This window comes from Ovis aries, chromosome 10 (genome assembly GCF_016772045.2).
Source record: "Ovis aries strain OAR_USU_Benz2616 breed Rambouillet chromosome 10, ARS-UI_Ramb_v3.0, whole genome shotgun sequence".
NCBI classification, from domain to species: Eukaryota; Metazoa; Chordata; class Mammalia; order Artiodactyla; family Bovidae; genus Ovis; species Ovis aries.
The window spans coordinates 49,497,667-49,523,196 of NC_056063.1; the positions used below are offsets into that span (position 1 = coordinate 49,497,667).

General features: G+C 39.5%; 1 protein-coding gene across 9 annotated transcripts in view; it reads right to left on the reverse strand.

Moving 5' to 3' along the window:
- The window catches only part of KLF12 (KLF transcription factor 12), a 521,468-nt gene that overhangs the window by 393,346 nt on the left and 102,592 nt on the right, over positions 1 to 25,530 (reverse strand). For 2 of the 9 annotated variants that reach the window (XM_060394527.1, XM_042254944.1), the window contains exon 2: positions 20,934 to 21,107. The exons of the other annotated variants lie outside the window; for them this stretch is intronic. The gene's annotated coding sequence lies outside the window, so the exon portion shown is untranslated. The remainder of the gene's footprint in view (positions 1 to 20,933; positions 21,108 to 25,530) is intronic. 9 annotated transcript variants of the gene reach the window in all.

Consider the following 25,530-nt stretch of genomic DNA (forward strand, 5'->3'; position numbering starts at 1 on the left):
ATTCACAAATGCAGTTTTTACCAAACATTTCATTACTGTTTCATTAAAAATTATATCTCGGTCTCTAACGTTCAAATATTTAGGCAACATCTTAGTCTTATCAGAGATGACTTCTTACTTTGAAAAACTGCATTGTGTTCTTACTTTTTACTACTGTAAAGTGAAAGTGAAAGTCACTCAGCCATGTCCAACTCTTTGTGACCCCATGGAGTATACATACAGTCCATGGAATTCTCCAGGCCAGAATACTGGAGTGGGTAGCTGTTCCCTTCTCCAGGGGAATCTTCCCAACCCAGGAATTGAACCCAGGTATCCTGCATTGCAGCCAGGTAATTTACCAGCTGAACCACCAGGGAAGCCCTTTACTGATGTACACAGACAATAAACATCAGGCGTGCTTTATTTATCTAAGGGTGGTGATTTAGTTGCTAAGTTGTGTCCAACCCTTGCGATCCCATGGACTGCAGGCTGACAGGTTACTCTGTCCATGGAATTTTCCAGGTAAGAATACAGGAGTGGGTTGCCATTTCCTTCTCCAGGGGATCTTCCCAACCCAGAGATCGAACCCATGTCTACTGTTTGGCGGGTGGTTGTTGAACCACCAAGGAAGCCCCAGTTATCTAACAGAAGTTACCAAAAACGTATATATTTCCATTTCTATATATACTAACTCCCCATATGAAGACTTCAAACCTAAAGACTTCTTTGGCTATAAAGTATTTGAATTTAATTCCATTTCAATGTAAATCTCTTTGGATAACAAACATATCCATCATAAATCAGTATAATTATTTCAGAATGATCACAGAAAGTAGTTTCCTTGTACTGCTCACATAGAAAATCAGTTTTAACTGTCAAGAAGCTTATTCACAATAGGTCTTTTTAACTTGAGTCCCTTGCAATCAAAGATCTATATGTTGAAATAAAAGCAGGAAACAGATCCGTTTCACTTTGCATCTCTTCTTATAATTAGACTGAGAAAAAACATTTCTTTTTCCCTGGGAAATTTGTTTGTCTTGTGGAAAATGCTTCCAACTTTAATATCTAAGATGATAAAATCTACTCCTTTAAAACGTTCCTCGAGAAAAGCAAAATAAACTGCCCATGATGCAAACCGCACTGGAACCCTCCAGGCTTTTCTTTCCGTGCCCTCTGTAATAGTAACATCAACTCAGCCCCTGGCCCCCATGGACATCTGCTCTCATCCCTCAGTATTGTGGCCTGAGCATTAAATGTAAGTGTCAGCCAGTCATAAAATCTCAACAATTTCCAAATCTTTGGGGGTCAAACACATGATGGCATTCCGAGTGGGAAACCCCAGGGTCTGCAGCCACGTCTTCTAGAGGTCTGACATGATGGAAAAGAAAAACATGGCCTGCCTTTACAACAAGGTCATTCTTACACAGAATTTGGTTGTAAGGAAGACTTTACAAGCCTCATATTTATATTGCCTAAAATATTATTCCATGCATAAACTTCTAGAATTTTAGAAATTCAGTTGAACAAATTTTTTTTTCAAATTACACACAACTTCTGGACTAACACAATTTCTGTACAGTCAAATACGAAGAAAAAGCAAGCAAGCCAAGCCCACTGATGGATTCAAGCACTCCCTACTTCCATTCACCTATCAGGGCTCTGCTAAAGAAAGAAGATGGGTACCCTAATCACACTGGGGCAAATCCTTCAGAGATGGCAGCAGCAAGCTGTCCATAACATCCTGCTCGAGGTCTCAGAAAGAGTAGGGCATTTGACAAAATGCAATGATTTCTAATGCAATCCAGTTTTCAAGGAAGTCAGTGTTACAGCCAGAAACAGGATAAATGAAAACTCTAAGACACCTGCTTTCTGAGATTTATCATCAGGTAGAAATTGACAAGGGGAAGGAGATTAGACAAATGTTTAAGACTTTCCATCAAAATATGCAACCAGAAGGAGATTGCAACACTGGCCATTTCCTTTGCAATTATGAATAAAAATGACGGATGATCCTCACAGTTTTCATTATCCCTGAGATCCAGCATCCACCCAACTCGGCTACTACATAACTACGTCAGCCAAATCCTATCCTGAAGAAAAAGGGGTTTAGGGTACAGGCTATGCAGGGGGAAAGAAGGCATGGAAAAGAAAAAAGCGTTCTGAGTTAAACTAAGAACAGTTGGTGCTGTGAATAAAATCAGTTTGACTTGTTACAGTTTCACAAAGTTACCACTCACACCTGGAATGATCCGGCATTTGATCCGACAGCATACTCAAACACTGTCCTTATCAAGAGTTAAAAAAAAGAGAGAGAGAGACAATATAATAAATCCTATTAATTCAACTTCAGTTTAAGGCAAGAAGGGTGCTAGATGTTAACATTTGATTATAATTCCACGTCTCTTAAAAAATTCCTAATAGAAGAAGCTACAAACGGGACATGATGTCCTTGAGATAGTGATACAGAAGATTCTGTAAAATAACTGCCTAGGGGGAGCACAGACAGAGACCGAAAGGGAAGGAGAGAAGGAGGAAAGGAAGGGAGGAAGGAAAACACAACATTAGCTTTGGTGAAACAGCCAGAGAGGAGCTGGAGCTAGTTGAGATAGACTCATGGAAGAGGTCTGTGTGCATCTCTACACAACCCTGTAACTACACTTTTGTAACTTGGAATCCATCATGGTTGGTATATTTATATCAGCAAATGCAACAAGGCTTTCGTCATAGTTCAGCTGGGGAAGAATCTGCCTGCAATGCAGGAGACCAGGGATTGATTCCTGGGTCGGGAAGATCCCCTGGAAAAGGAAATGTCAACCCATTCCAGTATTCTTGCCTGGAGAATCCCATGGACAGAGGAGCCTGGCAGGCTACAGTCATGGGGTAGCAAGAGTCAGACGCGACTGAGTGACTAAATCCCAAATACAGCAAATCAGACCTTTTATTCAGAAAGCTGTTTTCCCGTATAGCCTTGGTTAGATCCAAACTACCATGCTCAGTGAGAGCATCTCTTTACCAATAAAAGAGAAGTGCTACCAGCTACCTCAAAAACGCCATATGAAAATTACATACAATAATGCAAGAGTACTTGGTAGCATACAAGAATTTCAGATGGCTATGTCTATTATCACTTTCAAGAATTAGCCATCAAGTATACATCACAGAAAACAACCTCAAAGAATTTCACCAATAATGAGGTCTCCTTCATGGTCGCACTTAGACCACAGGCTTCAGATGGCTGGACAACAGCAGTGAAAATAGCAGTGGAGTTTACAAACAAATACACAAAAGGGAAAAGAGTTCAGGTCACTGGGAAGCTATCCAAGCATGCAAGCTTGACAAGGAAACCAGCACAAAATGAGAAATCAACACAGAGGCATTCATTCCAAGTCTTCTATGTGAAGCACACCCATCTTACATTTCTCGTTTTTAATGTCTTCCTGCTGCTACTGCTGCTACTAAGTCGCTTCAGTCGTGTCCGACTCTGTACGACCCCATGGACGGCAGCCCACCAGGCTCCCCCATCCTTGGGATTCTCCAGGCAAGAACACTGGAGTGGGTTGCCAGTTCCTTCTCCAATGCGTGAAAGTGAGAAGTGAAAGTGAAGTCGCTCAGTCGTGTCCGACTCTTCGCGACCCCATGGACTGCAGCCTACAAGGCTCCTCCGTCCATGGGATTTTCCAGGCAAGAGTACTGGAGTGGGTTGTCATTGCCTTCTCCGATATTTCAAATATACCATCACTGTGCAAGAAATGGCAATGAAATACTAGAAATAAACCACTAGGAAGCATCACAAGCATTAACTAGCCCTCAATCCATAACACTAAAGGCACAACCTACTTGTCAAGTCCACGCAGTAAAAGGTGGATGAACACCAGGAGAAATGTGCTCTCATGAAACTAATACATGTTACAATGGTAACAGTCACTGCAAACAGAATTTCAGAAAAAAAAAAAAGAATGTGATTCGTTATATGCGTACATTTCTGTGTCACAAAAGAGAATCATTTCCTAGCTAGACTAAATATCAGTACTAGATACTAGGAACTTCCCAGTGGTATCCACCCAGTGGCTCAGTGGTGAAGAATCTGCCTGCCAAGTGGGAGAGATAGGTTCGATCCCTTGGGTCAGTAAGATCCCCTGGAGAAGAAATGGCAACACACTCCAGTATTCCTGCCTGGGAAATCTCATGGACAGAGGAGCCTGTGGGCAGTCCATAGGGTCGCAAGAGTCAGACATTACTTAGCAACTAAACAGCAGCAATACCAGTACTAGATACTAAATAAAAGGATCTTCCATACTTTTTCAACTCATCCTCATCTCCCTTCCTGGGGCCCAAAACAGGTTTTCAAATAGCAGAAAAGCAATGGTAGAGAGAAAAGTCTAGAGAGAAAAACACCAATCCATACCCCAACTGAGATGCAGCCACCAGGGACCATTACAATTCTCCCAGCACATCCAACGGACGCATGACTCATTGACCTCCTATCTCAAAGATGTCTGGGAAACCTTGGAGTCAGATAATAAATTGGTTTCTGTCTTACTTAAGGTAGTTCAGTTCAGTTCAGTCGCTCAGTCGTGTCCAACTCTTTGCAACCCCATGAATCACAGCACGCCAGGCCTCCCTGTCCGTCACCAACTCCCAGAGTTCACTCAGATTCTCGTTCATCAAGTCAGTGATGCCATCCAGCCATCTCATCCTCGGTCGTCCCCTTCTTCTCCTGCCCCCAATCCCTCCCAGCATCAAAGTCTTTTCCAATGAGTCAACTCTTCGCATGAGGTGGCCAAAGTACTGGAGTTTCAGCTTTAGCATCATTCCTTCCAAAGAAATCCCAGGGTTGATCTCCTTCAGAATGGACTGGTTGGATCTCCTTGCATTACTCTAAATCCATCCATGGAATTCTCGAGGCAAGAAGAGTGGAGTGGTTAAGCCATTCCCTTTTCCAGGGTTCTTCCCAACCCAGAGATCAAACCCAGGTCTCCTGAATTGCAGGCAGATTCTTTACCATCTGAAACTACCAGGGAAGCCCCTAAATCTATCCATTGCAACCAAAAATCATCACCACCATCATAACCCCCAAAATTTTAAAATAAGTATCCCGGTTATTCTCTGGGATATAAAGACCTTTAGACTAGTATTTCTCAATTTTGACTGCACCACAGAATTCATTAGGAGCTATAAAATTCCCTTTGAGCCATCAGAATCCCTGACTAATGACCAGAAAATCTCTGGGATACGTGCTCAGGCATCAGCAGATCTTCAAAGATGGCCAGGTGATTCCAGGATACAGTCAGACTGAGAACCGCTGCTCTGGCAGAAGGGTTCTTACTCCACACTCAACACTCATGATTCTCACCTTGAGCCACATGTTCCCATATCCCCTTGTCTCTAGTAAGGATGCCAATCACAGGTTGGATTAAGGGCCCACCCTACTACAATATGACCTCCACCTAGTTAATTACACCTGCAACAACTCTGTTTCCAAATAATGTCCCATTTTGAAGTTGCAAGTAGAATGTGAATTTTCGGGGGACACCAATCAACCCTGTACAGCAGATAAGAAGGGGGAGAAAATAGCAACTCTGGTCAGAATTCTAAGTGTTGATTACAAACAAGTAGTAGAGCAACCTAGTCTCTGGGGACCTTGAATAAAATAAAGGAGTACATGAAACAGAGCTAGAGTTGAGAGTGTCCCTAAAAGATAACCTGGAAGAGATTCCAAGCCCTAACAGTTTATCACCCCCGGTGCAATGGAATCACTTCCAAATTCCAGTCTCTGAAATATCATGTTGCCTATGCCTTAGAACATTCAAATCTGTATTTCTGTTGTCAAGAGTTACAGCACTGTCCCTGAAAATTCATATGAGAATTCAAACAATTCCCAAGAGATACCCTGTCATATTTAGAGTTACAATGGAACTACCACATTCTTACTAGGCAAGCATTACAGACAAAATGTGCTTTGTAGAATTAACTACCTCTAATAACCACATACTCAACCATATTTCAGGGAAAATATATTCTGAATTCCAACTTCATACTCTTTAACAAATACCCAGCAAACTAATAAACTCTCCATGATTTAGCACCCTGGGTATCAATCAAATGGCTTGTATATTAATTGTCCTCACTAGTGATAGTTTGACGGCTCAGTGGTAAAGAATCCTGCCAATTGCAGGAGCTGCAGCTTTGATCCCTGGGTCAGGAAGATCCCCTAGAGGAGGAAATGGCAATCCACTCCAGTATTCTTACCTGAAAAATCCCATGGACAGAAGAGCCTGGCAAACTAAGTCCATGAGATTGCAAAAAAGTCGGACATCACTGAGCAACTGAGCATACAGAAACACAGCAATAGTTAGCATAGACGTTTTGTTTCCAACAACCAAAGAAATCAAAGAGGATGTTAATTATTTTGTCATGCTCGAAAACTCTGTGATACACAAAGAGACCCCATAATGTTTACAGCCATCCGCTGAACTACTACCAAGAGAGAAAAGGAGAGGGAAAATGTATAATAAATATATGAACTACAAAAACTTTTTGACAAAAATCATTATTCCATGGACACAAATTAGTTTGGTCCCTTGGTTAACTTCTTTGGCCTTAAATATCCTATAAATCAACCAGCAATATAAACAAGTTCGTCTTTTTCATTTAAATACTATTGTAACAGAAATGGACAGAATGAGATGGTTTAGCCAAGTTTTGTCTGCATTAAGGAAGAGAAAAGCAAAGCCTCTCTAACGTGTGAGAAATTAGGAGAAACTCTAAGGTAATCAAAAAGTTTTTAATCGATTTTTTTGCTTTCAACAGATTTCAAATATGGGACTCTTGACACTTTTCAAACTTTAATAACTCACTGTTTCCTAACTACATTAAATTCTAAATATAAATAAGGCAAAAGAAATCTCCCTTTATAATGTAGCTCAGAAGGGAAAAAAAACTCTTCTATTTACTAGGCTGACATTTACTTTGATCTCTTATAGACCCTTTTAGGTAACAATTTATATAACAGAGCAAGCAAACTCCTTTGGGAATTTAAAATACCTTAGAAGTACGAACAAATGCAAATAAACTGAAAACACAGGGGGCTGTATCTCCATTGCTTGCCTTGTCTTACTCTGTTTGACAGCACTGTTTTCAAGAACAGGCAAAGAAATAAATCCTTCAATTTGGCTCTGATAACTTAAAAAGAAGCTTATAGCAGTTTAATAACGGAGTAAGATTAAACCACACTTCTTAAAAAAAATATTTCAAAGGTGGCAAAAGGAAGTGCCTTTTATGCAAATGTCATTCCTTCCCAACTACCAACTAAGAGTTGTTAATCCACTCAGATGAACTGTCCAAATATATCTGATGCCCCAACTACTCCTGTGTATCTTCAAAGTAGATTTGAAGGTTCTTAATTGTGCTACTAATTTAGCCACTGATGTTAGTAAATTATACGTGGGGGACATTTCATTCTTTTTGCAGTTTTAGAAAATCAACAGTATAAGTAGATGCAAAGGCTCTGGTGCTTCATGGCCATAGGGCTATCTAGCCCATAATAATAATTAACGACATACACGGAGCATGAAAGATACAAACGGGAATTCAGAATCATAGAAGTTTATGCTTTGCGTTTTGACAGAATTATACAGGTTTATGCTCTGACTTATGACAGCTTCCTAGATCATTCCCTAGCGGCTCAGACGGTACTCAGACGGTAAAGAATCTGCCTGCAATGCAAGAGACCTGGGTTCGATTCCTGGGTCGGGAAGATCCCTGGAGAAGGGAATGACAACCCATTCCAGTATCCCTACCTGGAGAGAAGAACCTAGCGGGCAACAGTCCATGGGAGGGCAAACAGTCGGACATGACTAACAAGTACTAACAGTGACTTTCACTACGACAGTCACTGTCGTAAATACAAAATAAAAAAGAATATATCATCAATCAATAAAGCAAAATGAAATGCATTAGACTGATCTGATGAGATAACCAAATGACTGCAGATACAGCTTAATGAAGAGATCAAGTAGATACATCAGGCATCTAACTTGATTATTGCCATAAGTAATCACTCCCCAAGAGTCCTCATGAGAGAAAGAAAATATTATTTAGAGAATGCAAAGGTTACGTTCTTAAATAGACTTGCTAATGTCTACCCAGCAAAACAGCTGAATTTTAGGTACCCTCACTCAAAACTTAACTTTATTAATAAACATAATTCATGCCCAGTGAAACACATTCACAATTATCAATTTCACATTTTTATTATAAAATAATTATAAATAACAGCATACAAATTGCAAACACATCCCATGAAAAAAATATTTTTTCTTTTAGACCTTGAGGGGGGGAAAAAAAAAGGCTCTACGTTACAGGAAAAACAGGTCTAAAATAACCTGGCAATAGTTCAGCTACCAAAATATATGTGCAAAAAAATGAAGAAAGGCGGAAGAGGAAAGAAAATCGGTTATTTTAATTCCAAAAAAAGTGAAAGATTTGCAAATCAAATTCTTTTTTAGCATTATGCTTCTGTTATAAAACTATATATAATTCCCCCGATGCTTACACAGTGAATAAAAATCACCTTGAAATATCAACTTTTAAATGTCTAAAAGGTCAATTTTATTGTCATATATATTTCAGCACAATTAAAAATAAAAAATGAAGTGCTATTTAGAGGTTTTTCTATTCATTAAAATAGGAACAGAATGGTTTTCATATGCAGACACATATTTCCAGTTAGATACAGCTATGTGAAAATATATGGACTTAACTCTACTGCTGTTTGAAGAATCAGGTTCTGTTCATCTTTGAATGTCCTAGATTTAGAAAAGTTCTTTGTATAGTGTGAAAAGTTATACCTTTGTCAAGTAAGTAACGTCTTTTTTTAATGGCCCAAAAGGTAAAGTTCATGCTATGCAAATTCTACTACCATAAAAACAATCACTTTATTTGGAATCAAATATCAGTATCAGTCACCTTGATTTCAATCCAGGTGAATGTGAACATCAAATCTTATCTTCGATTATTTATATTCTGGCACACGGTTACATGAGCTTTTCAATTTTCTAACCACTCTAATTTTAGACTCCTGGGAGGCCAAAAGGTATGGGAACAGAGGGACCCATTTGTGCACCATGATGATCAGCTCCTCCCACAGTCAAGCAGGTGCCCTGTGAAACTTCTCAGGTCCTTTCCTGTGTGAATAGCCACCTAGAAATGTCAGGGGCCTGCCTTGGGTTTCTGACAGGAAATGGTGCCCCTGAAGTGCAAATTCACACGGAGGGGGAGCTGCTGGGCTGAAGGTGCACTGGCAGCAGGGCAGAAGGAACCAGAAAGTCGCCCTGCGCGTTTCGTAAAGATAAAATAATCGAAAATGAAGAAAAAAAAAAAAAGTGGGAGGGTAGGGAGAGAAACTGAATTAGATTAAAAATACAAATCAACTACTCAGTACATCTAAAGGATAGCCGATCTGAAGGCTTACAAAGGAGTTGGTGAAGAAATTGGAAGGTGATGAAAATTCACATCTATTCTCTTCTGTAAGTGCATGTCTTCCTCCCTGATCTCCTTCTAAATTTTGTTGTTGTTGTTCTCACCCTTTCCTCCTCTTTTCCCCATCTAATTATACATCTCAAAGAAATTTCCTTGCCCCTTTAGGTTCAATTCATCCAACCTATGTTTTGCCTGAGGTGGGGGGGAAGAGGGGGCAAGGAGCACCCTGAGTAAATACTAAGATCTAACCTCCCACAAATTAAAAGGTTAAAAAAGAGGGTAAGCCAAGGAGAATAGAGTAGTTGGCCTTAAGAGTAAAACTCAAGATAAAGATCCCTTGAGGCTATTTTAAAATGTCCATAAAACCAAAACAGTGGTTTCCAATCCTATATTTGGTGACTGGGGCTGCAGACAGAGTTTAAAGCATATGTTAATACATTAAGCCAAATAATCATTAATCAGATCTAGAAGCCAGAAATACCTTTAAAAAAAAAAAATCTGTTTAACTTCAAACACTTTTCCTATAAGTAGTTTTAACTGTGAGCATACAAATTCATCCTATAGAAAGTCGACAAGTTGCATTACAGAGTTTTTCTTTAAATGAGTCCTAACAAGATGTACTTTATTACAACTGTATAATGAATTCCAGAAAATTACATGACCAGATGTCCTGCCTGCGATCAGAAACTAAATACATGTCAACAATATCACTTGTGGCCCTTGTAAAGAAATAAGGAACTGTGATATACACTCGGCATCAGTTAGATTAGCCAATTTTAAATAAATAACTATGTCCATTGTTAGAAAATGGTAGAATCATCTTACCCATACATTGCCTCTGGCAATAAAAACTATCAGAATCCTCTGAAAGGCACTCATGTTTTGAAAGTCAAAACAGTTAATAACCTGTGACCCAGTAATAATATTTCTGAACTAATCATTCCCCCGAAAAAAAAAAAAAAGAGGAGAGAGGCGGGGGTGGGGAGGGAAGGAGGGAGGAAGACAGAGAAGGATGGAGGCAGGGGAAAAAGAAGGAAAGAAGGAAGGAAGGAAGCCTACAAATATAAAAGGCTCACTGTTAGCACCATTTATAACCTAAAAACAGTTTCAGTTCATCCCAAGGAAGCAGCCAGTGTAACTATGGTAAAACAATGTAATGGACTATGACGTTGCCATCATAAACTATACTTAAGAAAGATGGGGAAAGAGCAATATTAAGTAAAAATAACTTGCATATGAGGAATTAGTAAAATACACAAAACTATTTCTTGAATAAGTGTGGTGTGGTGGTTTGACTAAGGATTTTCCCTAACTTAATTAGCATTACTGACATACCTCCATAATATTTTTCTAAAAAACTAGATATATATATTTCCTAATACTACTTTTAAAATCAGTATATTTCCTAATATTTTCTTAATATTACTTTTAAATATTAATAAACCAATTTCAAACAGCAGTGTTTATAGAAAAACTGTCAAGATTAATCAAGTCACTCCTAGAATTTGTCTTAATATGAGAGATAATAAAATAAATATGGCTCTTAAGTGGAAAACGCTTCAAGATTCAAAATGTTCAATTAGTATTCATGTTTTAACAGGACTTTCAAAAAGCACCTGCTAGATGCTGCAGAGAATTACAGTGTGTGAGAGACAGAAGGGAAGAGAATCATATCATTACAGAAAGCTCATACTATAAGAGGAAATAAAGAAAAAGAGACTTTTCAATTTTAGAAAGGTCATACATGATATGACCAATTACAGTATTCCTGAGAAATAACCAGCAATAATGTACAATGCAAAGAAAGGAGTCTGCCATTACTGCTTATTATTTTTATTTTTAATAGTTATCTCTCATTGAGTACTAATTTCCAGACACCTTGCCAGATGTTCTATATAGTTATCATTTCACACTCAGTACAACACTACCAACTAAATTTTAGCAACTGCATTTCACAGATGAGGAAACTGAAGCTTAAATAAGGAATATCATTTGTCTCTCATAGCTCATGGGGTTTCCCTCATAGCTCAGTAGGTAAAGAATCCACCTGCAATGCAGGAGACCCTGATTTGATCCCTGGGTCTGGAAGATCCACTGGAGAAGGGATAGGTTACCCACTCCAGTATTCTTGGGATTCCCTGATGGCTCAGCTGGTAACGAATCCACCTGCAATGCAGGAGACCTGGGTTTGATCCCTGGGTTGGGAAGATCCCCTGGAGAAGGGAAAGGCTACCCACGCTGGTATTCTGGGCTGGAGAAATCCATCCATGGACTACAGCCCATGGGGTCACAAGAGTCAGACACGACTGAGCGACTTTCACTTTCACTGTAATTTGTCCACGGTTACATGAAAGAGACCCAACCAATAATAAAGAGTGGAACTAGGACTTGAACCACGTTTTGATCTTTCATTGCATCCTTTCTCCAAAAACTCTAAAAGAAAACATGTATAAACCACATAAAACCAGCACTTTTGCATTTCTTTATATAACCCCACTAGATTTGCTTTTCCGCAGCTATTTTTATCTGTTCTTCTTGAAACAGGAGACCTTTTCAACTCTATGACAAGAAAACTTCATCATGGTTAGTCACTGCATTATGCTCAACAGGTTTCCTATTATGTTTCCAACTAAATACAAACTGTACCTTTAAGATCATAAAATTAATACAGGAACCTTTTTAAACAGTGGTTTTAACTTTCAATTTTTTAAATATTTACTTATTTATTTGGCTGCACTGAGTCTTAGTTGTAGCATGTGGGATCGTTACTCGCAGCGTGTGAACTTTCAGTTGCGGCCTGTGGGATCTAGTTCCCTGACAAGGGATCGAACCCAGGACCCCCCTACATGGGGAATGTGGAGTCTTAGCCACTGGACCACCAGGAAAGGCCCATTACAGGCATATTTCCAGATCATAATACGCTTGAGGTCAGATTTAGCTACACCAAGAACAATCTGCCAGAATATGCTGGATCAGATATGCTTTTAACTTTTTCTTTTTTTTTTTTTTTGGCTTCTAATGGTGCCCCACTCCAGTACTCTTGCCTGGAAATGCCCATGGACGGAGGAGCCTAGTGGGCTGCAGTCCATGGGGTTGCTGAGGGTCGGACATGACTGAGCGACTTCACTTTCACTTTTCACTTTCATGCATTGGAGAAGGAAATGGCAACCCACTCCAGTGTTCTTACCTGGAGAATCCCAGGGATGGGGGAGCCTGATGGGCTGCCATCTCTGGGGTCGCACAGAGTTGGACACGACTGAAGCAACTTAGCAGCAGCAGCAGCAAGTCTCTCATGATTTCTAAAGTAAGTATTTAGGAAGACCTGTGGTCGGTTATGGGCCTCGAGGGCACGCAGCATCACTATTCCAATTTGTTCTCGTGTATTTTTCTATGCAGGTCTTACGCTAAACACCAGGTAAGTTTCAGCTTCTAGAACAAACGAACCTTGCATTCTAATATTAACAGCACCTTCTGTCCTCTCTTGAAGAGTTACCTCCTTCCTAAACAACATAATCAGTTCCTTCTAAATTAAGGTCTGTAACTTAATCTCCTAAAGGCACTGCTTTATTAACTCTTACCTCTAGGCCACGGCTAAGTGCAGAACCAGAGCCTAGTGAAAGAAGCCTGGAAAGGAAGAGTTCTTGTTGCTGGTAGAACCTGATTCACTCACAGGTGGGTCTAAGGTACCTAAAATTCTGTCTTTTCTTATGAGGAGACATGAATTTTCTTCATAAAATTACACAGTAGATCTTTTTAGATTACATTTAAAGTGTTTTAAGTCCTCACCTATCTTGAATTACCCGAATAAACTGACGGGTAAACATAAAAGTCAGGATGCCCTGGGAGACCTGGACATCCCAGAATCCGGGCTGTGAGGTGGGAGAGGGGAGGGCACCCTGTGCTTTATTCAAAACGGTAAAGGGCTTACCAGAAAACAGGAAACAAAAGAAGATGACCAACAACAGAATCCACTGGAGACAGAAGGGCCACCTTTCAGGAGAAAGCATTAAGAGGCCAGAAAAGCAGCCACTGGGGAAAATCTGGGGAGCAGTGGGCAGGGCTCTGCTCAGCACTGGGCCACTTCTCCCCTAAACCACGGCCTCTCTCTTCCTCTTCCTGCTTCAGACTCTGTATCTTAACTCAAGTCAACCTCTGGTCCAGGGAAATACCAATTCCTTACACCTCCCTGATAGCTCAGCTGGTGAAGAATCCGCCTGTAATGCAGGAGACCCCGGTTTGATTCCTGGATCAGGAAGATCCACTGGAGAAGGGATGGGCAACTCACTCTAGTACTCTTGGGCTTCCCTGGTGGCTCAGCTGGTAAAAAATCCACCTGCAATGAAGGAGACCTCGGTTTGATCCCTGGGTTAGGAAGATCCCCTGGAGAAGGGAATGGCTACCCACACCAGTATTCTTGGGCTTCCCTGGTGGCTCAGCTAGTAAAGAATCCTATGGCAATGAGGGAGACCTGGGTTCGATCCCTGAGAAGGGAACGGCTACCCACTCCAGTATTCTGGTCTGGAAAATTCCAAGGACTGTATAGTCCATGGGGTCACAAAGAGTCAGACATGACTCAGAGACTTTCAGTTTCACTGCATTAGCACAGGGATCTCACACTCTACTTTAAATGGGCATTAACAAAAACTGAGCTTCCTTGGTGACTCAGATAGCAAAAAATCTGCCTGCAATGCAGAAGACCTGGGTTCAGTCCCTGGATCAGGAAGATCCCCTGAAGAACGGAATGGTAACCCACTCCCAGTATTTTTACCTGGGAAATTCCATGGACAGAGGAGCCTGGTGGGCTACAGTCCCTGGGGTTGCAAAGAACTGGACATGACTGAGTGACTAACACTTCCACTTTAACAAAAACTGTATAAATACCTACATTTAGAAGGGACAAAAATTTTAACAGCTCTACCATTCCAGAACAAAATGGCCATTTTGTCCATTACATGCTCACAATCAACACCCTCCCTAATTCTAGCCCACTTCCAATCAATATGATTTAAAGAGAAAATAATCATATTCTACAGACAATAGGTAAGGAACTTCGTATCACCTCTTAGAAGTTTAAGGTAGGCCATAAAGAATACATTTGTATGTTAATGCAGGCCACAAAAGTAGCATTCTGCAATACCCCACATTCCTTTTATTTAAGGGTAATATTTAAGCTAACACAATGCTAAAGGCTTTGCAAGATTTATCTCATTAAAATCACAAGTTAGGAACCTGTGGTTAGGTATTCTTGCTCTGCCATGGTACAGATGAGGAAACTGTAACTAGAAGGTAACGAGTTTGCTCAATATCACAGAGATGGAGCAAGTGATGAAGGCAGGAATCAACTTCCATCTCTCCAACTCCAAACTGAGTTCTGAAACACTCAATTATACTGTAAGTTGTTAAAAATCTACTTTCTACCATTTTTAATATCTGAAAGGCACTATAATTAAAAGAAGGAGAAACCATAGGAGGATGAGATGAAGGAGAAGAGGAGGAAGAAAAAACCTGAGTACCAATATGTACAAGGCTCTATACTACATCCACAGATTAGGTAAATAGTCCAAGTCTTGATGGGTGCATAGACTCCCAACAACTCACCGTTCTCTCTATAAGTAAACCTGCCTTGGTACACTAATGATTATCTTTATGCTCTTTCAAAACTCTTGCTCACTTTATCCATAATGCCTTTCTTAACTAAGTCCCCTTATTCAATCAGTCTAGTGATGCTATGGTATATGATATTGTGTGTGATTTTAAATCAGTTCTATAATTTCTTTTGTTTGAAGATGTGGTACATTAAATTTACATTCAACAATTTACTTTGTTCTAAATGACTAGCTGCACAAACAGTACACTGCACATGGAATACCAAGGAGCGTATACAATTTAGTTTGACAGGGGCATCTCAGGTGCAGAGAAGTGGATTCATCGTTAATTCTCTGTTTATGAACAACTATCACCATAGGTCTCTTATGTTACTTACGGGATCCATATCTTACTGGTAATAATACAAGCATTTGTTACTTATTAATAATCAACTTATTTTAAATTATTACTAACAAAGAAATTGATCTTCTGTCAAACCAGAATTGAATACTTTTTGTGTACACCTTTAATATGCTACTTGTCATGTTGAGTATTATATACAGTACACTGTGAGACAATCAAATTAAAAAGTTAGTATCCTAGAATACAAGCATGATATACTTAATATCTGATACATTATTTTTACAGTCATGCCAAAAGATCAAGCGGCATGTTGTTACTTGACAAAGTTAACTAAAATGTTTATGATGTCACTGACAAAAAACAGTACTCAATTCGCCAGATTAAGAGATTTAAAGATATTTTTTCTAGTTGTGATTAAAGATTAAATGGCTTTTTAAAAAAAGCATTTCAAAGATTAAATTTACTGAACTGTTAATTTAGTATTCTACATGATCCTTTCCCATGATCCTTCTAAAAGAACACATGCTGTGTGTGCTTTTAAAGTTTCCTTCAGCTATAAACAAATGCATCAACAGCTAAAACAGGCTACTTCAAATGTTGGGCTTAGCAACAAACTCAAGTCTTCATCCTCTTCTCTCTATTCATCATTTTAGACAAACAGAAATGATTCCCTTTGAAGAGTATGACAGAAATAATACCTTTATTGTGGTGAGAAATCAAACTAAATGATATTCAAAACACCATCCAACCAGAGTTTCTTAACTAAGAACACTACTCACAAAACTCCAATCAGATTGATCAGCTTCACTATTTCTCATGTAATTCCTTGGGATACTGTTAATATTTCATAAAAGCACAGGTTGAAAACTGAAAATAAAACCTTGGGGTGGATAACAGGAACTTCCAAATCTGTTAGGCAAGGACTCTTTTTGATTAAAGGAATTTCCTTAATATATCTATCAAACTGAAGAGAAATTTCTAGAAAACTATTATAATTAAGCCCTGTAAATGACCTTGAAGTCTTTTTTAATTTGTCCTACTGTCTACATAAATTTTTTTAATTTGTCCAACTGTCTTCACAGTGGAAGTTCTCTATAACCGGACCTCTCCTACTTGACGTCCCATCACCTGCCAACAATCACTGAACTAAAGGCCTGCTCCCATCCTGCCCACTCTGGCTTGGACCACTTGGTTCAGGCTACCTGCCACCTTCAGCTACCTATAGCCAGTGTTCAGGGTCAAACCAATCCTTATTTCTCCATGTACTTTCCCTATTACACTTGAGTATTATTCAACCCTATCCATCTTATACTTTATAAGCTCCCTTATGTAGTACATACAATACATACTTACAAATAACCCTACCCTCATGACTTAGTTTTATTTCTATATTTTCATCTGAAGTTTATAATGTACCACTTGATAACTTACTATTTTAAATACTGAGTTGACCCAAAAGTTCATTCAGGTTTTTCCATATCATCCTACAGAAAAACCCGAACGAACTTGTTGATCAACCCAATACATACAGATGATCAGTTTCTGAGATTTTGTTTGTACAACTAGATTGTTATTTATGCATCTTACACTTCTTTTTTCCTGTAAGTTCTCGATATTCAGTAAATACTTTAAAGCTTTCTGATAAAAATACAATTACTTTTATATGGACTTAATTAATTTTAAAAAAGTATAAACTTTTAAGCCAATAAATGTGTTCAATATTAACTGCTTTTCTTTAAAACTCCGTTTTGTTGTACCTACCCTAAAAAGTACCACAGAAAACATCACTTATGGATTTCCTAATATGCAATGTCCTACGGGTGTTATGAAAAATGCCAATTTTAATGCTGACCATTCATAGTTTCTTAAAGTCTTCCTCGTAGTAAAAGTTGACAGACATCGTATACAAATTAGAATGAGAGTGCCTGCCCTTCTAAAAATCTAACAACTACTACTTGTATAGTACAAACAGTAAAAAATAAAAATAGCTTTGCTTTTTCTGCTTAGGGAAGTACAATGCACATATTCTAAAATCCTCAGAGAATACCTAAAGGTATAAATAAGAAAACTTCAATCATTTGTTAGTTGACAAACTAGTAAGAAACAGAAAGAACTGTTAACCATATTTGCTGCGCCCTTTCACATAAGCATACACTTACACGAAAGTATAAATTCTAGAAAGTACTCATTAAATCCTGGCTCCACACCTCCTACTGGTGCAACCTTGAGCTACTTATCATCCTGATATTTCTGTTTGTTAATCTGTATAACGGGGCCAATAATATCTAGGAGGAGGAAAGCCATGGTCATCAAAAGAGATAATCACTGTAAAGCACTTAGCAAAGGTTCTAACATATAGCACATTTTCAACATTACTATATATCCCTGATACAAACGCCACTTTGTAATATGCTTCCTTCAGCTGACAACACTTCACGACCAATTTCCCTATCAATAAATTCAAAAATCTGTTGTCTTTTTAGCAGCAGCTTAATGTTTTCTTCTATCAATGTACCATATTGATTTAACTATCTCTGTATTACATGTTTTGACTCCTTCATTTTTAGGGATAACCATACTCTGGTGAACATGACTGTAGCCAGACCTTTGAACATATTCATTATCACATTTCTGAAATAACTTCCTAAACTTTCTTGTCCAAAGGGTACTTGTATATTAAATGTTTACACATATTTCCACAGAAAAGTCTAAGTTTATACATGCATCATCAATGCATAGACATGAGTGTTTACCACATCCTCCCCAACATTTGGTCTGGTCATATTTTTAATCTTATGCAAATTGACAGTTAAGAAAAAAAAAAAACAGTTCTAAACTTGTACTTCTTGGACAATCAGCAAGATGAAACATGAATTCAGCCAGATTAAATATGAATTGATCAGTTAACTGGTCATGTGTAAGTCTTCTTTTGTGAAATTCCTGGTCAAATCTTTTCCCATCTTTATATTGGTGCAGTTGCCTTTATTCTGGTTAAGAGAGTTCTTTCCCTGAAAATACAAATTTTCACTGCCATATATATTTCAGATAGTTTTTTCCACATTATAATCTGTCATTTCAACTTATCAAATTTTTATCATAAAGATATGCTTAATTTTTCAGTCAAATATATCCATCTATTTTCAATATATGATTTCTGGATTCAGCCTCACCCTTTAGAAATTCTTCCTCCATGCAAAATTATAAAAGCATTCACCTGAATCTTACTTTAGTATTCTTATACATTAGTCTGATTCAGTTTTATGAAGCAAAGTATGAGAAAGGTGTATTTGAAATCTTAGAGAATTATTTCTGAAAATATCTCAGGTTGAACAAAGCATAATGCTTAGCCAAACCACTGTATTAAGGAAGATATAGAAGCGGCTTTATCTAAGCTTCCATGGAAGAATATTATAAAAAAGCAAATCATATACAGCGGCTTCATAGTTTTAGCAATTAATTTTTATCTCAATCCATAGACTTCTGTTCTGCTCTCCAGGCCTATTTATCCCACAGCTTACTTCAAATCTGTACTCAAATTACTTCCTCAGGGAAAACAGGCTCACAGGTGCTGGGTATAAAGCAGGCAGACTTTTCCCCTTGATTCTACAGTGGTTGAAGAGATATATCTTCTCGGTTGAAGAGATACATTTATTTTTATTAATTTGATTACTTGAATCATGGCAGAGATGATGAGTTTTTTTGATCCCCATTGCAGCAGCTGACGTATAAACAGGTCCTCCAGGGAGGAACAGAAGTTCCCAATACAGCTTTTCGTCTTGTTTGTTGGCACTTGTTTGTTTTTCTAAGAAAAATATAAAGTCAGATTGAAGCCAAACAAAAAGCTGGGCCACAGTCCTTCTTTGGAAGTAATCCATCGTTCCCTTACACATTTTTAGAAAAGCTGAAGAGAATCACAATCATTCAAAACATTCATTCCTTACGAGTTGAAAGGGGAATATATGTTTCATCCTAAAATGATCTGCGGAATTGGGTTATTTCAGTACCATTTCATGCTCTTATACATAGGTAAACAGTGTCCTTTCGGACACTCTGCATTTTTAAAGTGTATAAAAAAGAAATTTAAAAATGTATTTCTAAGACTGGTATTCAAAGGATAAGGATTCAAATCTGTGTACAGTTCTGCAGCTTGTAGAGCTTTTTTATAAACATTATTTAGTATTCATAGTTTTACTGTATGAATGAAAAATACTTCCTGCCGTATCAATAAACAAAGGACGCTGCAGCCATCAAGCCATCACATTACAGTGTCCCCAGAGGTGAGCCTTGAGGGAACTCAGGATAGAAATGGGATTCCCGCTATTCCGCAGTACAACTGTTGTAGCCACCCCAATGGTACATCCTGAGGGGACACAGGATAAGAAAGTACAGGATCCTGGTCCCCAGAGAGCTGAGGTGCACACCAAAGGAATGATTTCAGTGAGCCCAGACTCCTGGCATTTTCCCACAGAGAAAAGTACTAAACTCTTTAACTTGAGATGTCTGGTTTTCTTTAAGTAACAGTCATCTTTTGATGTTCTGACTACCTAATCTTTGTTGTGAAGAACCAACTCATTCAAGAAGACCCTGATGCAGGGAAAGATTGAGGGTAAAAGGAGAAGAGGGCGGCAAAGGATGAGATAGTTAGAAAGCATCACCAACTCAATGGACATGAACTTGAGCAGACGCCAAGAGATAATGGAAGACAGGGAGGGTTGACATGCTACAGCCCATGGGGTCACAAAGAGTCGGACACAACTTAGCGACCGAACAACAATCTTTTGATGTTCCGACCACCTGGTCTTTGTGGCCGAAACTCCTATACAGCCCAGCTCCCCTCCCTGCCTGTTCAGAGCAGCCCCCCAGAGCCATCTGAGGCGCTGCATCCTGGGCTTGAGTCCTCAGTTTCGTTCACCAAATAAAACATGATTCTTAACATTTAGGTTGTGCAATTTTTTTAAATCAACAACAGGGATTATATAGTCAGGGAAGGAACTCCACTTGAATTAACAAAGCTAGTCAGTGGAAGGACTTGGAACTCAGAACTCCAACCCACTCCCACCCCAGTGCACTCATGAGTCACATTCAAAACCCCTGCCTCTCAAGTGCCTCCTACTTCACTGCCCAGCAGTCATTCACTCCTTGTGAACCGTCTGGATACGCACATGCTCTAGTCTTCACAGACTGCACCCAGACCACCTCTATCCGGCTAACAACGTATTCTCTCAGCATGAAAATAAGTCCATGGCCTGTTATTTTGCACTCCTGGTAAATCTCTTGTCTCCCACTAGTTAATAAATCCTCAGAAGAGATTGTGAGTTCCTCAAGATAAAGACTTTTTTGTTAACTTCCCACAGCACCTGGTATAAGAGTTTAAAAATTGAGAGTTAATAAACTGGAACAGGAAGGCTATATTCCAGAAATGAAAAACAAGCTATTTTTAAAGGCTGAGCCTGACACTAACCCAGACATGGTGTCCCCACACCCACCAGCAGGCTCCCACACCCGCTCAGAGTGTACACACAAACCTGCATTCCACGCCCAATAGGGACCCGATGTTCCCAAGACAGGCTGAGGTTTTTCAACTCGAGGAGGTGGCAGTACTTTCCTGATCTCAAGGTTTGGGGAGTGTCACCTGGAGGCTTTCTTTACAGAAGTTTTTTTTGCAATAGCTTCTGGCCCAGCAGGCAGTCTGAGAGAGGCTGGAGGATGCAGGAAAGGAAGAAAGGCAAGAAGCAGAGTCAGCAGGGGAAGTTCCTTCACTTCCAATGATGAAATTCCCAAGTCACTTTCACCACCGTGCCTTCCAGGATCTAAGTTACTCAGTCGTGTCCAACTCTTTGCAACACCATGGACTGTAAGCCCGCCAGGCTCCTCTGTCCATGGAACTCTCCAGGCAAGAATACTGGAGTGGGTAGCCATTCCCTTCTCCAGGGGATCTTCCAAATCCAGGGATGGAACCCACATATCCTGCACTGGCAGGCAGATTCTTTACTGCTGAGCCACCACGCAAGCCCACCTTCCAGCATAATGAAAGTAAAAGAATAAGATGAGAGAAGGGAGAGAAACACCACCTTCTCTCTCATACCCAGACAAGAGATACAAATAGTATCTGTAGAACTTGAGAGTAAAAGAGATTCATTTTCAAAACTCCAAACTACTTCCTAAAGCAAAAATTTTCACAAGCAACAGTTTTTTCCCTTCCATACGAAAAGCTTCCTCTGTACTTATCTAAATATGGGTGGTTGTATCTGCAACTCAGGCTGCCAAATTCACTCCAAGGGATGAATTCCCTTTTAACATGTAAAGTCACACACTGAGACACACTAAGCCTACTGTGTGCATCCATCCTTAGAGCCTCCACCATGCACAAAGCATCCCTGGTCACACCAATTAAAACCCACTGGATATACCCATTCAAGACACTCAAGACTGCATCAATTTATTATGCTTAAGATCATTTCCTAAGATTCATTTGTCAACAACTAACTCATTAACACTGGGTCCCCATTTTTAGCATTAAAATTACGTTTTGCAACTTCATGCGTTTTCTGGATAACGACTATACTACGTGGTGTCCAAATTCCAACTAACGGGAGTGGACTCTCGTTATCCGTGTTAACAATTCCCTACTTTGCGGAAGCCAACTTTAAGATAATGTTTCTTTAAAACAGGAAATGTGTAAACTGTCTGTGGGTGAGAGATGACCTTTAGAGTGGGGAACAGTCACGAATCCTATCACTGATGCTCCATCTGAGCCACCAGGGAAGCCCTTTTCTTGATCGTGCTGTGCTTAATCACTCAGTCGTATCCTACTCTTCTTTGTGACCCTATGGACTGCAGCCCGTCAGGCTCCTCTGTCCATGGGGATTCTCCAGGCAAGAATACTGGAATGGGTTGCCATGCTCGCCTCCAGGGGATCTTCCCAAGCAGGGATCAAACCCAAGTCTCCTGGATTGCAGGTGGATTCTTTACCACCTGAGCCACTAGGGAAGCCCATGAATACTGAAGTGGGTAGCCTATCTCTTCTCCAGGGGATTTTCCAACCCAGGAATTGAACCAGGGTCTCCTGCATTCCAGGCGAACTGCAATGTAGGAATTGCATTCTTTATCAGCTGAACTACCAGGGAAGCACTTTCTACATTACTCAGCTATAAAAAGGAATGCATTTGAGTCAGTTCTAATGAGGTGGATGAACCTAGAGCCTATTATACAAAGTGAAGTCAGAAAGAGAAAAACAAATAACATATATTAACCCACATATATGGAATCCAGAACAATGGTACTGATAAACCTATTTGCAGGGCAGCAATGGAGAGGCAGACATAGAGAGGAAAAACATCATTCTGTTTTATGTCATAAATAATGTAGAAGCAACAGCCAAGCAGAGTCAGCACTATTAAAACCTATTGTGTAGAGGGGGAGGGGTGAGCAATAAAAGGGCAGCACAGGGAAGCCTTCTGCCTGTGACAGTGGTTAAATAAATCTGCAGAACTGTACATACAAGCACATACATTAAATACATGTGAAACTAGCGAAATTTGAATAAGCCTAGCAGATTGGATCAATCTCTTGGCTTTGATTTTGCACAACAGTCACACAAAATATTACCATCAGGGGAAACAGGATAAAGGAGTTCAAGATCTCCCTTGTATCTCGGGAGTATAGTGGGCAAAATTCCTGTGAACCTCTAATTATTTAAAAATAAAATGTTTCAGAAAGAACAACTGTCAGTAGCAAACAATGTCTGCTATACATATTAATACATACACTTAGTTGTACTCATTCAACCCTCATTTATTAAGCACATACTATTGCTTGGCCCTGCTGGACATACCAGGGCTATCGACACAGAAATGGTATCACCTTTGATCTTGAGAAACTCACAGCTGGTCATCTCCCAGGAAAGCAATGTAGGAAAGGAAGAGAAGATACAATGCAACTCCACATGAAGAGGTCATGTAAGGGTCTGCAGTTGGTCCACATCAGTCAAGCTTTATATGAAAGGAAATGTACTTGCCAATCACCACTCCATTCACAAAACAGATGACCAGAATAAAAGACCCCTATTAGCCTAAGGTTCACATCATTAAAAATCTCAACCCTAGAGAATAGTTTTTGCTCAAGGTATTTCTGACTTAAGAACAAATAAACATTTAGGTAAAATAAGCTGACTGCTTAACTAAGAAAGAAGATTGTGTCTAACTTCAAACACTCTGTTTCTTTTAAATTGCTTTCTGAACTGTATCTTTGGAAATGTTAAAATTATTTCAAAAACATTTACAGCATAATGTAAAACATGTTAAACTGAGGGGTGATAACCTCCCAGGAAAAAAATGCTTAATATTATTAAAACCCAGATTACTATTTTTCAAAATAGCTATGAATTCACTTTTCGTGTTACGTGACTTCCTGGAAAAGTTTAGTAAAAGCAAACAATTTCGCTTTAAAGAAATAAGCTCTTTAAGAAGTACTGTCTCCCTGAATCTGATTATCCATTAACAATATGTCAATATCTTAATTTTACTTTGAGTCCCTCTGACAAGTTGGCCTGGTAAAATCTTTGGGTTCGCTCATACTTCTAATATCATACCTGGAAAATGTTACACTAGAAAACATAATTTTGTAAGACATTATTAAAATAAAGAAATAATGCCATTCCTGTGCATTCGTCTTATTAAAGATTTACTACCAAAAAAAATATTCCTTTTGGAAAAAGGACAAAACAAAAAAATAATGGACTATTATTTAGAAATACTAGCTTTAGTAATATTAGCTTTCAAAAACATAATGCAATGAAGAGAAAAATGGAAATGTTACAAATATCTCTAGCCTCAGCTTGAAAGATCACTGGACTAAGAGTGGAAGCAAAGACGGCCATGCTGACCACACAGAACTCGACTTACACATACTACCATCTGTATTGTCCTAAACCTTTGTTGATGAAAGGGAATGAGGAGAGTGAAAAAGTTGGCTTAAAGCTCAACATTCAGAAAACGAAGATCATGGCATCTGGTCCCATCACTTCATGGGAAATAGATGGGGAAACAGTGGAAACAGTGTCAAGACTTTATTTTGGGGGGCTCCAAAATCACTGCAGATGGTGATTGCAGCCATGAAATTAAAAGATGCTTACTACTTGGAAGGAAAGTTATGACCAACCTAGATAGTATATTGAAAAGCAGAGACGTTACTTTGCCAACAAAGGTCCGTCTAGTCAAGGCTATGGTTTTTCCAGTAGTCATGTATGGATTCACGGAGAAGGCAATGGCACTCCACTCCAGTACTCTTGCCTGGAAAATCCCATGGATGGAGGAGCTTGGTGGGCTGCAGTCCATGGGGTCGCTCAGAGTCAGACATGACTGAGCGACTTCACGTTCACTTTTCACTTCCGTGCATTGGAGAAGGAAATGGCAACCCACTCCAGTGTTCTTGCCTGGAGAATCCCAGGGACGGGGGAGCCTGGTGGGCTGCCGTCTATGGGGTCGCACAGAGTCAGACACGACTGAAATGACTTAGCAGCAGTATGTATGGATGCGAGAGTTGGACTGTGAAGAACTGAGCACCAAAGAATTGATGCTTTTGAACTGTGGTGTTGGAGAAGACTCTTGAGAGTCCCTTGGACTGCAAGGAGATCAGCCCTGGGATTTCTTTGGAAGGAATGATGCTGAAACTGAAACTCCAGTACTTTGGCCACCTCATACGAAGAGTTGACTCATTGGAAAAGACTCTGATGCTGGGAAGGATTGGAGGGAGGAGGAGAAGGGGACGACAGAGGATGAGTTGTCTGGATGGAATCAATGACTTGATCGACATGAGTTTGAGTGAACTCCGGGAGTTGGTGATGGACAGGGAGGCCTGGCATGCTGCGATTCATGGGGTCGCAAAGAGTCAGACACGACTGAGCGACTGAACTGAACTGAATTGAACCCTTTCGCACATGACCTGTAGTCCATAAATCAATACAAAACAGTACCTTACAGTCAATTTATAAAGTACACAGGATGGCTTGTTCAAAAAGAAACTCAGAAAAGCAAATCCTAAGAGCTATCATTACAAGAAAAAAAAAAAAAAAAAACTATTTTTGGGGTGTGGGGGGCTATTTCTTCTTATTGTATCTGTGTG